Genomic DNA, 11,863 nt, shown 5'->3' on the forward strand with positions numbered 1-11,863 from the left:
TCCAACTGAAGCCCTATTAATGCTTAGCTTTTCTCCCCCTGCCTATCTTACTTTTCTCACTTCCCTTCTCCTGAGCGACCTTCCATTAAATCACTTGACCAATAAATTACATCTCAGATTTTGATTCCAGGGAACATGACCTAAGACAGATGCTTTGTGTGGGCAGACTAAAATCAACAAAAAGTGAAGCAAAAATTTTCAGAGAGATATGGCTATTTCTTGGAAATAGTGAGAGAGAGAGAGAGAGAGAGAGAGTCTTGATTGAGGGGAGAATGGTCATTGGTGTCAAAGGTGCTTATAAAGACAAAAACAAAAGTGAATTAGAAATTTTAGGTGACATTTCTGACCTCTGAGGAGACAATTTCAGTAGGGTAGTATAAATGCCTTTTCCCACGAAATTTTGATATAGAAAAAAATTTCTACATCAAATATAAAATTTGATATAGATAAGATTCTGGATTATCGCTTGAGGAAATTGCAGGATCCAAATCTCTTTATTCAAATCCTATATGTAAAACAGAAAATCACATGAAAAACAAGAACAGAAAACACAACTTCTTTGGCTGGAGTGTGAGTAGAACAATTCCATAACATGTATGCCTACTTCAGTAACCTCTCATTCTCTCCTCTCCTCCCCTGGCTTCGAGGAAGAGTAAGGAGTATTACGGAGAAGTGTTAGGGAGGTAAGATTAATACAAAAAGTAAGAGGCATCAAAATTCTGAAAGGATTTACTTTGAACAATTATGCAGGGATCTGGGTGTCACTTAGCTTGGATGCTCTCAGAGATATAAGAGCTCAGTAAAGGCTCTGGGGATATCTGTAATTCTGCCTAAATTACCTCATCAAGCTAGGGTGTAAGGTTAACTTTAAGTTACCTTTGCTAAAGAGGAATATGAAAATCTAGGTAGAAATGGTGAATCCCATCTTTTGAAATAAAACCAAAGGAAAACAGTCAGATTATCTTTCAGTGAATATCTCAGATGGCAGTTGGAAACTATACTAAGTTCTTTATACCTTTCTTTTAAAAAAATTAATATTTATTTTTGAGAGAATGGGACAGGGCATGAGCGGGAGAGAGGCAGAGAGAGAGGGAGACACAGAGTCTGAAGCAGGCTCCAGGCTCTGAGCTGTCAGCACAGAGTTCAATGCAGGACTTGCACTCATGAGCTGTGAGATCATGACCTGAGCCAAAGTCGAACAGCCAATTGACTGAGCCACCCAGGTGCCCCTATACCTTTCTTACTTCTTGTTTCTTATAACCTATCTATGACCACACAGCCAAAATGAAAAGGACTGACATGCTTATGCTATAGGGACTTTAGAAAAGGGGCTGCTGACAGCAAGGTTTGGAGAAGAACCTCTATGATATATCACATATTGACAACTACCAAAGGAAAGGGATGTTGGGGCCAGGGACCCCAGATCCTGCCAAAAAGATGGTGTGCCACAAATCTAAACTGAAAGTGGAATACTGGGCTGAAGCACTTGAAAGTCCCAACCTTTGCTAGAAGACTAATATAACAGGGCACACATGAGCTTATGAGGGCCTGGCTAGTCTCAATGACAGTAGGGAGATAAAAAACAGAGGGAGACTAAAAAAAAAAAAAAAAAAAAAAAGCCAGAAGATTTGTTGGGCTTGATGAAAGGCAGATAGTGAGAAAGAAGATCAATGGAGATTGAAAACCTTCATATCCTTGTGTAAGGAAATGTTTAATTTAAACACAGTTTGGTAATGAGCTTGTTTGTTTTGATACTATGGTTTTGACAATATCAATAACTATTTATAGCCAATATTCTTATGCGTCATATCTAGCTATTTTTCCTACATTCACATTTGTTGGAGGTTCTCATTGTATCTTTCTATAGAAAATGAAAAAACATGAAGAAGGAAGTGCAAAGATGGAAAGCTTTTGAATCCTAAACTTATTTAAAGGAAATTCTATTAGTGAACATTTGGAACTATGGTGTTTGTTCCATGGTCACGCATTAAATCTGCTTAAACTCATGTGGAATTGGTTTAGAATGTATAGGGTCATTCCTCATGCTATAAAACTGGTAAGAATTTATCAACAAAACTGTAAATATTATCAACTGATTTGAATATAGAAGAGCACAGGCCTTAATAGTTCATGAGGAGTAGCATTTCCTTGCACTGACTGTCTTCTTTCTTACAGAAAAAAGAATTATTTTTGACTATAATAAAAACATCATCAGCTACATTTTATTTTTTATGCAACAGATGTTCTAAGGGCTCAGAGGATAGGAGTTACCCCTGTTCACCTCTTCACCACATCACCATTAGCCACTCCAAGACTTCCCTGGATAATGCAGTAGAGGGTCAAGGTCAGAGGCTTCTGAATTCATCATGAATTGATTCACTCTCCCAACTGAACACATCTCTCCTGCCTCTAGGACAGCATACTGGCAATGAGGAATCATTGCAACTGTGACTCCCCCTTTATGACCCAGGCTTGGGACTCAGCCTTGCCACAAAAGATGCAGGAGGGTGCCGTGAAGGTGAGATGAAGAAATCTTGATTTTTTTCCCCGAGAGCAAGAATGCAGATAAGGGGCAGGGATGAAATGCTTGAAATACAATTGGCGATACATCATCAGAAAGAAGACTAAAGTGAGTAAGCATAAATTGATTAAAAAGGCTTTCATTAATAGACCCCACACATGAATTCTATTTGTAACTAATAAAAACATTATTTAATATTTAAAGTAAGTGACTGCATTCACATTTTATTTATCAGAAAAACTGCACTCTCTCCCTCCTGGATGCCTCTCAGTGATAAATTTTAAAATAACCAGTGTTCTTCCTCTGGTCTAAGGGGTCCATTATCCCTTAGTAGTATGGAATAATGTAGTATGATTATGATTGTATGATTCTGACCTATTTCCTAGGCTTCTTAAGTAAAGTCTTCACTGTATGCCAAAAGGATCAATAAAGTGACAGTGGTTGGTACTAAAAGAGTAGGCTTATGGCTATGAGAGCAAGAACTCCCTGATGAGATCATTGCTCTCCTACTCTCATAGATATATCCACTCCCCAGTGGATCATGGACTTGCTGGTTAAACCTAAGGGATATGAGAAAAGGAGACTTGGAAATGTTATTTTTTTAAGGGAACCTCATTTACACTTGATTTGTGTGTCAATTTGGGTGGAAATGAAGACAGTACACTCTTGTATTCCCTCCACTTCCTTATTCTGTATCCCAGATAAGAAATGAACAGGGCTGGCTTCATGAATTCACAGCCTGTATAGTTGCAAAGGGTTCGACACTTGGAAGGGCCTATATTTGACTTAATACCCTGTCACCATCTTGAAGTTCATAAAAAATTTTTGAACAAAGAGTTCTGCTTTTTCATTTTGTACTGGACCTCACAAACTATATGGTCAGCTATGGGAATGGAATTCTGGAAACTGTTAAATTTGGGAGGAGGAAACATGTGATGAGGAACTCAAACCTTCCCCTCTCCTCCTCTCTTTGGGATCAGCCTACTTTCAGAGAGCATATGGTTAGATCAATTCTCCACTTGTAGGAAGCTAGTGGTAAAGAAAATATTCTTGTGGGCAAGATTGTGGTTTTCCAGGCTGTCTCTGACTGGGTGGATAGGTCTCTCTAATTCTGGGGCACATATTAGTCATATGCCTGGATCCTGTTTTCCATTAGTTCTATTACCATTGAAACAGATACTTTTATTTCTCTTTGACTGAACTCTTTGTGTAGCTTTCATTTGGTTTAGAACTCAGGTAGGTGACAGAATGGTATAAACACCAATGAGAACTACATGCCTTTGGGAGAAAACATTTTCCATCTACTGAGAAGGTCGGCAGCCTTTCAGGAGTGAAGTATTTGGTTAGACTCTTATTCTTGATAGTTAAAAGATATAAGAGAATGGCAAATGTGGTTAGAAAAGAAATACACACAGATCCCTATGCTCAAAAATCTCTGCCTTACTGCTCAAATAGAGATTTGCTTAGATTAATGAATACCATCTTTTAAATATAAAATATACCTTGAAGGAGTAAGTTCATGAAATCCTCAGAATGTGGTCCTACTTAAATTTATATTCTTCTGAGATAAACCAACATGCTGAACTGGCAACTTTAAGTAGAAAAAAACCACATTTTTAAACAGTAAATGGGAAGCATAGTGTTCCTGAGGATCAGGGAGAGGTTCTTCATAAGATTGGGAAGGGAAGATAATCAAAATGAGAAGACAGTGTTTTTCTTCTGTGTCCTTGGAGTTTTTCACAGTGTCCTAGTGATCTCAGCTCCCTACCCCAATCCCCCAAGTCCCTGAAAATCATCTTCTTTGAGAGCTTTTCTAGCATTAAAACAGGTGGCCAACGCATGAACTACAGAAAAATCTATCAGCAAATTTCTAAACTAGCTGGCACCATCAATCACCATCCAGAGTAAGATGCACTAAAGACTTTAAGCATACCAAGTCTCTGTTTCCCTCCCTGGGCTGATGCATGTTCTTTGGTCAATTATAAGGGTAGGGTAAATAATCCAAAAAATAGACTACCAGGAAATCTTAGAATGACTAGAGGGTATGACAAGAGCCCACATTGTCCATACCCTAGCTTTGGCTGGGGCTTTCATCCAAGAATTGATGATCTGTGACACTGATGAAACAATGTGGATAAGCAACCATATAATATTTGTTTATTTGGATTTATCTAATCAGTGGGAGAGGCAACAATTCAGCACTCCCCAGAAGTTCACATGTCACAGATTCAAACAATTTTACACATAAACCCTATTCGTCGACCCAATGTCATCAGTGTTTTCATCAAGAACCTTCACAAACTCTTTAGAGGAAGCCATAGCTTTAAATACTTTTGAATTCATTTACTCTAAATTTACTTCTCATAATGCTATTACCATAGAGTGGAGTCCTACTGACAAACTCACCTGGAGTAGGGCTCTTTGCAGCTCTGACCAAAGATTCAAGGCTACATGGTCACATGTCTTTTTGTTCTTGGTTAAAAGGATACAACCCATTACGCACATCTAACAGTTTTCCTGCTTTCTCTTTCTCTACAAAACTCTTTTGTTCAAATTGGGTGAAACTGCTGTTTTTCCTGAGTAACAAGCTGATTCTCTTTATTCCTTTCCGTTCTATGTATGTAACACATCTAAAAATCTTTGCTAATCATATATACTACATTTTGTTTGCTTCTGTCATTTTATTAACACAGGTTTACATAAAATGTAATAAGTCAAACCACTGACAAATATAAAGAAAAGTTATTTACCTCAAATTGTGCTTCTGTGAAACTGGTTGCTTGCTCTCTGGTTACCAACTTCAAAAATGTGGTGCCAAAATTAGCCAGACAAAACAAACAAAAGCCTCCTCTTTGCAACAAGGCTCATTTCCATCTGGTTGTGCTGCATATTATGAAAGTATACATTCTAATGTCAAAATTCACCTTAAAAGACCAAATGCTTTACAATCAGTTAAGTGGATGTTTCTGTATCAACACAATCCCTTTCCAGAATGTGGTCAAAAGTGTCCCATCATTCAATTTTAGTGATACCCCACAGACTTCCTGGTATCCCCAAATCATCTTGGTGCTATCCTAGGTTCTTATATGACTATTGGTGAATGACACCAGTCAGAGGACAAGAGCACTCCCAGGGGAGAGAAGGTGGTCACTATGCATACAAAAGTGAGTAGAAACCACGAAGCTCTCTCAGGCTGCTTGCCATGGTTTGATGAGGGATACACTGAAGAGATCATGAGCCACATTTAACCGCTGTGAAAACCTCTTCCAACCTCATTGGTCCATATGGGAGTTAAAACTGATTTTAGGAAGTTAAGGAGATAGCAGGACATGCCTAGATGATTTATTAAAACAAAAGCCAGATATTTCAGGGTGAAACAGTCAGGTCAAATTCCTCGTGTATTAGTTTTCCGTCACTGCATAACAAATTGCCACATAGGTAGTAGACTAAAACGTCAATAAATTTATTATCTAATAGTTTCTTTGGGTCAGAAGCCTGGCACATGTTAGCTGGATCCTTTACTCATGGTATCACAAGGCTTAAGGTAAAATTCTGGCCCCCTTTATTCTCATCTGGAGAATCAATTAGGGAAACTTCTGCATCCAAGCTCCCTTGGGTTGTTGGCAGAATTTGTTTCTGACTGAGGTCCCTATTTTCTTGTTAGATGACAGCCTGGAATTATCCTGAACAACTAGAAACCAAACTCAAGTCCTTGCCATGTGGCTTCCTTCACTGGGTACTCTGACTGGCTTATATCTGTGACCTATAAACTCTCTTTAAAAATATCACCTATTTAGGAGCACCTAGGTGGCTCAGTCTGTTAAGTATCCGACTTCAGCTCAGGTCATGATCTCCTGGTCAGTGAGTTCAAGCCCTGCGTCAGGCTGTGTGCTGACAGCTCAGAGCCTGGAGCCTGCTTTGGATTCTGTCTCCCTCTCTCTCTGCCCCTCCCCAGCTCATGCTCTGTTCTCTCTGTCTCTCAAAACTGAATAAACATTAAAATTTTTTTTAAAATCTCACCTGTTATGATATTAAACTTAATCAAGACAATCCCCCCTTTGATTAACTCAAACGCAACTGGTTAGGGACCTTAATTACATTGGAAAATTATCTTCAACCTTTGCCATATAATGTAAACTAACCATGAGAGTGATACTTTTATGCGTAAAAGATATTTTCATTTATACATCAAAGGGAAGGAGATTCAGGACATGTACACCAGGGGCTTAGAAACTTAGGGCCATGTTACAATCTTTCCTACAGCATCTATACACCATTAGTCTGCTAGCATTTCATTAACAACAAAAATAGTAAGCCTACCTCTGTTATCTGCAAACATGACTAAGTGGTGTGCTGTATAAATACCTAAGGTCTTTAAGTGTTGGATGTTTGAGAAAACAGTGATCATTATTTCTCCTTCTTATGGCTTCCTAGCCAATGTGAAAAGAAATAGACAAGAACTAAGCAGGATCAAAATCTAGTAAAACTACTAAAGGTGAAACTGATTGGAGAACATAGCAGTTTCTCCTTATCGCCTTTCTTGATTTAGACTTTGGTATTCCTAGTCTGTTATGGGGGAAACGTTAGAAGATGATGGACATGCTAAAGCAGACTCTGTTTTTCTCTTTTCCACACTAAAGAAACTGACCTGTCTTACTGATACCTAAAAGAGAAAATGAGACAAGAAAGAGATGGACCTGCCTAGGCACTGTCTGCACTTCAATGCAATGGGTCTACTCTCCAGTTAACAAGGCTCATCAGTCAGCATAGACTACATTATGATGCAGTAACGAGAAATCCCCCAAATCTCAGTGGTTAACATACCAACAGATACTTCTTGTTCATGCTACAAGTCTACAAGTCTAACACTGGTGCACAGGGGTTTTCTATTTATCAGTTGCTCATGGATTCAGGCTAATAGAAGCCTTTTCTTGACCTGTGCTTCTTCAAATCCCTGCAGCAACAATAGGAGGCAAGTGGTAAATCACCCACTGGCTCTTAACATTTACAGTGCAGAATAACACATGTAACTTCTGCTCAATTTTTATTGACCTAAGCAGGTTACATGGCCACAGAGGGAGGCAGGAAATGCAACCCTACCGTGTGCCTTAAAGGTGAGCAAACCAAAAATATTCATGGACAGCATTAACAGCTACCACACATGGCTTAGTGAATGCTTCTCTTCTCCCACAGAAGACATTGGAACCAAAGAAGTCCCCAAAGGTATTGACTCCAATATGGTCCCCAACAAGGGAGTAGAGCATGTGATCTCTGTTGGCAATGTGAAAAAAGAAATGTGACCATTTCCTCTTAGTAGTAAGTACAGGCAACAGAAAACATTTGTGAAACAGCCCTGTAGTGCCACACCTCCCCTTCATGAAGATTGCTTCAGTGAGAAGCTAGCAAATGCAACTCTCTCCAGGCTGCCTTGCAGGGAGCGGAGAGTGGTCGTAGCCCCACACGATGGGCTCCAAATAGGAAGAGGGAGAACTGTGCCTGCCACATTTTAGGAGGCTGCCTTCAAATTCAGGCTGCGTGTCTGGAGTCGCTGTGCCGAGCAGGATCTGTGAGCTGGCTCTGTGCTGGGTGAGAAGTGTAAAGCCTGGTGCCAGAATGCGAGTGCACATCAAAATCCTGGCACGGGTGCTCTTTAGAAACGGACAGAAGACCAACTAACATACGGCTCATTCTTCTCACGTCATAAATGGAAGGCATTAATCACTGGGAGGCCTCCCAGAAATGAAAGTTCATCTATTGGTTATGGGGTGTCAAAAGGCAAATGTGGAGTGTTTTAAATTTGCTTAGTTTTCCTGCAATATAAAATACAGGTTTCAAATGCTGGCTTTATCATCAAAACAGGCTCCTGGCCCTGCCAAAGCTAACATAAAGAACCCAGAACTCCACACAGGTTTCTCATTTATAGCATAATTTCCTCCAAAGACAGCTATTTTAAAATGTAGATTAACCCTTGATGTCTAAATTTTCCAAACTGAAACTTTGAAACAATGAAGTCCCATCTGCCAGCGCAGAAAAACCAAGTAGCAAAAGAGTTGCCTACAGTTCTCTGCAGTGAGGGACTGAGCCCACTGTCTGGCCAGCTGACTCTCCACATACCATCAGGTGCCCCGGCCCACCCTTGGGAGGTCCTCCCCTGGAGAGGTAACCGTTGTGCTCCCAAGCTGTGACTTGTACTCCTCTGATAAAAGAAAGGAATGCATAATCTGTTTCTCTTCTCTGAGAAGATACTAAAGTGAATGTGTATCATTACCACCTACGTGAAACAATTCCACCAAAGCAGCAACTCCTTAAAAGTGATCATCATCCATTCATCAGACGAGTCTTAAGGATGTAAATATGAACACATGCAAAACAATTACTTCACATTCTTCTCCAAAATGAAACTATGTATTTCTTGCCCCTATCTATTCTAATAACTTTGCTTAAGAAAGAAGTACAGTTTGGGGCGCCTGGGGGGCTCAGCCGGTTAAGCGTCCGACTTCAGCTCAGGTCACGATCTCGCGATCTCACGGTCCGTGAGTTCGAGCCCCGCGTCGGGCTCTGGGCTGATGGCTCAGAGCCTGGAGCCTGCTTCCAATTCTGTGTCTCCCTCTCTCTCTGCCCCTCCCCCGTTCATGCTCTGTCTCTCTCTCTCTCTCTCTCTGTCTCAAAAATAAATAAACGTTAAAAAAAAATTAAAAAAAAAAAAGAAAGAAGTACAGTTCAAAGGGCCACAAACTGGGGTGTATGGCTGATTTAGTTGGGAGAGCATGTGACTCTTGTCTGGGATTGTGAGTTCAAGCTCCACAATGGGCATAGAGCCTCCAAAAAATGAATAAATAATAAAAAAAAAAATACAAAATACAGCAGCGCCTGGGTGGTTCAGTCGATTAAGTATCCAACTCTTGATTTTGGCTTAGGTCATGATCTCATGTTTCATGGGTTCGAGCCCCACATCAAGCTCCATCAAGCTCTGTGTTGGAGCCTTGAGCCTACTTCAGATTCTGTGCCTCCCTCTCTCTGTCCCTCCCCTGCTTGCGCTCTGTCTCAAAAATAAATAAACATTAAAAGATTTCTTAATACAAAATACAAAATGAATAAAGAGCTGCAAACTGGTGACCTGTGTGTGTTCGTGTGTGTGTGTGTGTGTGTGCGCATGAACGGGTACACTTCCCTGCACAACGTCATTACAAATTAAATCTGAATGACTCCATGTGGGGTGTAAACTCTCAATTTTCCACAAACCTCACCAGTTCTTATCATCTTAAGCTCTGATTTACCAGCTCTAATAATAACAGATATTTGAGTATGGGTGTTGTACTTGGTTTTTTTAATTAGTCAAACATTTTATTTATTTAGTATGTTAATAAATTTTATTCTGTGAGTACATGTTACATAAATGTAATTACAACATAAAATAATCTTACTAAATTAGTTGGTTTATTTCACCCTCATAATTTTAACAAATGGTATAATGATTTTTTTTATCATGATAAGTGTACTCTTAATCTCCATCGCTTTTTCACCCATCTCCCCACCTAACTCCCCTCTGAGAACCATCTGTTTGTTCTCTGTAGTTAAAAGTCTGTTTCTTGAGGCACCTGAGTGACTCAGTTAAGTGTCCGACTTCAGCTCACATCATGATCTCACAGTTCATGAGTTTGAGCCCAGCATCGGGCTCGGTGCTGACAGCTCAGAGCCTGGAGCCTGCTTCGGATTCTGTGTCTCCCTCTCTCTGCCCCTCAACTCTCTTTCTCTTTTTCTCTCTCTCAAAAATAAACATTAGCATTTTTTTTAAAAAAGAGTCTGTGTCTTGGTTTGTCTCTCTCTTAGCATGTATGTGTGTATTCTACTCTAAACGAACTTAAATAGAAGACAGCCACACATAAACGTGTCCCAGAATTGTGTCTACCTTTGAGATCTTACTGAACTAAAGACAGAGTAAACACAACACTCCTAATGTAAAATTGCATGTAACTAGTCCTTACGTTCTTATTTGGACCATTCCCACAGCTTGAAATTTTGTCTATGAAATGGAATAACGCTGTCTCAAAGTTTAGCACAACAGATATGAAGGATCTAAACCCAATGTCTGGCACATAATAGGCACTTTCGAAGCATCAGCAATGAGGGTGATGACACTTTGGCTGCAGAGTTAGTTTTAAGCAAAGTGGTGACAAAGACCTTAGGCTTTAGTGTCTGCAGACCTAGGCTCAAATCCCAGTTTCACCATTTATCAGTGTGTGGCTTCTTAGGGGCACACACTAGAATCAGGAGTGTGTGAGATGCCCCAAAGGAGAGGGGTAATTAGAAGAGATTTCACAGGTACAAGAAGAAATAGGAACACTGAGGAGGAACAGTCTCTAAGGTTTAAGATTTAAAGGAATGACATTATCAGAAATCCAGGTAATATAAAATGTTTAAAAAGAAATTTTGTTAAAACTGCCAGATTCTATTGCATAATAAATAAGATTATTGTCAACAGACCCGTGGAAGACAGAGGGCTTTAAACCTAGACTGTTTGTTGGTGTCACTCTCTGAATCTCTACCCTGATGGGTTATTGAAGTAACAATGGAGTAGTACAGGAACTTATGAATTCTAACCAAGGCTTGGGGCTCAGAGAGTTTGGTCTTAGGGTCCAAACACATAACTAAAGGACCTCACGCAGGAACCCCAAAGACTTCCCTTCCCTGAACCATGTCTGCAGAATCAGGTTTTCTCTGGAGAAATCATTTTCAACAGGCACAGAACATAATGAAAAGCTTCAAACTGTCTAATAACTAACAGAGTAATTGCTAGAAAACATCTTCTCTCCCTCAGCACTGAGTACTTGCTGGATAAAAAAATATTTTTAAAACAGAACATTTAAATGTGATCATTAATGAAATGTAAATATTAAATAAGATAAACATCTGTCATGGAATCGTCATTATTTATTCTCCATGCTACGAATTTATCCCTGCCCTTTATTTCTCTTCCAATTACTCATTTTACATTTTTTTTAAGTGACTGTCTATCATTGGATTAAATGTAAGCCTTTAGAGAATAGAAGCTGCTGCCACATACCTTTCTTTACACACGCCTCTGTGAATACAATTTTTTGACCTTATTTGGCTTTCCAATCCAGTGAGAAGTAACTTATTTTAAATAAAGGAGGAAGTCAACTTACCCTTAAACCCAGAGGTTAATCTCCATGTAAGCCATCTTTGGCATATTTAATTGGTATGGGAAATTTTGCTGGGACAACTTTTGTTGGGGCTTCATAGAATGCTCTTCAGAAAGCCCTCCTGGGTTTCATGAAATCTCTGTACTTCTTCCTCATAATAACATCTCTAGACAAGGGG

The sequence above is a fragment of the Acinonyx jubatus genome, chromosome A1 (assembly GCF_027475565.1).
Source record: "Acinonyx jubatus isolate Ajub_Pintada_27869175 chromosome A1, VMU_Ajub_asm_v1.0, whole genome shotgun sequence".
NCBI classification, from domain to species: Eukaryota; Metazoa; Chordata; class Mammalia; order Carnivora; family Felidae; genus Acinonyx; species Acinonyx jubatus.